This window comes from Ammodytes marinus (genome assembly GCF_949987685.1).
Source record: "Ammodytes marinus genome assembly, chromosome: 18".
Taxonomy (NCBI): domain Eukaryota; kingdom Metazoa; phylum Chordata; class Actinopteri; order Uranoscopiformes; family Ammodytidae; genus Ammodytes; species Ammodytes marinus.
The window spans coordinates 115,244-117,743 of record NC_137222.1 but is presented as its reverse complement, the minus strand read 5'-3'; positions in this window follow the sequence as shown (position 1 = coordinate 117,743).

The window sequence follows — 2,500 nt, the reverse complement described above, 5'->3', positions numbered from 1 at the left end:
TCCCTCAGTCTTCCCTTGGCCCAGCTGTCCTGTTAATCCTAACCCTACATTTTGCCATGTGTGATGTCACACATGGGAAAATGTAGGGTTAGACAGTGAGACCATAACACACTCTTTCTGCCTTTTCTCAGGCTAGGATGAACCGATTTCTAAAATGTTTTGCACTATTTATACTACATAGGATCTCAGAGTTCAATACACCTTCATATTCCCACCAGTGAAGTAGGGCTTTAATCTCAGTGAGTGTGCGTTTGTTTCACTCACCAGCCACGCTCAGCCTGACGGTAGCTTGTGTGTCTTCCATCCCGTGCATGACTTCACACCGGTACAACCCCGCGTCACTCGCCCTCAGCCGCTCCATCACCAAAGAACCATCTCCATAAGGGTTGTTTGGGACCGCCACCCTATCCTTAAAATCTTCCCCGATTTTCACCACCCCTTTCTGGGATACAATCACGACTTTCTCCCCTCCTGCTCCGTTGGCTTCGATCTTGGTCCATTTGATCCGCAGGTCGTTGAGGTAAGGCAGGGGGCCGGGGGTGGTGGGTGGGGACGTGTGGGTGGAGCTTATGGTGGGAGCTAGTGTGGCGGAGACTTGGCATGGTAACACCACCCGGCCGGAAAGGGAACCAGTGGCAAGGGGCTGTGGGGGTGCTGAAATGGAACATCAAAAAAAGACTTAGTTCAAAATCAGTGAATATCTCCTCGTGATCCGCTACCTGTCTGTACTGTGTCCAATGTTGATACACAGCCTAGACTCTGTAAACTGGCATGTAAACAAAGGGCCCAACATAGCTAGCAACATGCCCGTTTACAGAGCCCGTTTACAGAGCCTATGGCTGTGTATTAACACTGGAATATGTTCAGTGCACAGAAATATACATGACACGTATCGGATCATGAGGAGATATTCACTGAATTTGACAAGAAGCATTCTCCAGAATCGCGACTCCACCTTTGACACACACACACACACACACACACACACACACACACACTCACACACACACGCTCACACTCACGCTCTCACACACGCTCACACTCACGCTCTCACACACGCTCACACTCACGCTCTCACGCACACACACACGCACACTCGCACACACCCACCCACGCACGCACGCACGCACACACACACACACACAGACACACACTCACACTCTCTCTCACACACACACACACACACACACACACGCAGGACTTACCTGGCTGGGGTCGCGCTGAACACAGACACACCAGACAGAGCAGGTGTGTGAGGGCGTGACGAATCATCTCCACACGGTCTGCAAGAAACAACATGGAGTCAGGGATTAAAGGAATACTTCACCCAAACGGGACCGGCGTTCTATCATTATAAAATAACTGTTATAATATAATGAATGAGGTTTTTCTTCCCTCAGTCTTCCCTCAGTCTTCCCTTGGCCCAGCTGTCCTGCTAATCCTAACCCTACATTTTTACTGAAGTGATGTCACATTAGTAAAATGTAGGGTTAGACAGTGAGGCCATAAAACACTCTTTCTGCCTTTTCTCAGGCTAGGATGAACCGATTTCTAAAATGTTTTGCACATTTATACTACATAGGATCTCAGAGTTCAATACACCTTCATATTCCCACCGGTGAAGTAGGTCTTTAAACTAGTCTGATACTACTAAAAGTTGCTCTGAGGAACTTTCAGTGTGTGTTCATTCTAGCGCCCCCCTTTGGACAAAAGCAGGTAGTGTTTGTACCACGCCAGCTGTTGTTCCTGGGTGAGCGTATACCCATGACAAAGGCATTGAAAGTTACTGCACCATATAACCTGAAACAAAGTAAATAATAATAATAAAATTTTATTTGACAGGGACAATACATACAACATTGCCACAAAAAAATGGGAAAATGTGATGCATATAAGACGTCTAGCTTCAGCTAATTTGCAGTCTTTGTCCCTGGGTCAGGCTTTATTCAAGTGACGTCATTCTCTTAGCCCATGCCTTTTCAAGTAGCCTAAGTCAGCAATTACATACAGTAGGCTATGTTTTATTTACAAAGAGCCAAGTAAGTTAACATAGGCTATCTCTATCCTGCATATTGTAACCTTCCTTAAAGCTGGGGTACATGATTTGGGGAGAAAATAGCAGTTGGGATAGAGATTCGAATCCAAATACCTCAACCGCTCCACTTGTTCTCTTTGGTCCCTCCCCTATGGTCCCTCCCTGACACGCTCTACACCAACAAAGTCATGCGAAAAGTGAATGGACAGTCCCAACAGCCAATAAGAACAGAGAATCGGAGAACTCGCTCTGATTGGTCAAAAGTGTACAGCTCATGTTAACTTTGACCAATCAGAAATCATATATTACCCCAGCTTTAACATCGACTTTCTTGAATATGCTTGGTCTCAAATCATGGTAAATACGCACAATACAAAAAATAAAAATTGTCAATTTCATTTTCGATTTCGTTGAGCTCATAAAAGTTACACACAGTTTGGTCTATTTTCAGGCATGGTTCCAACC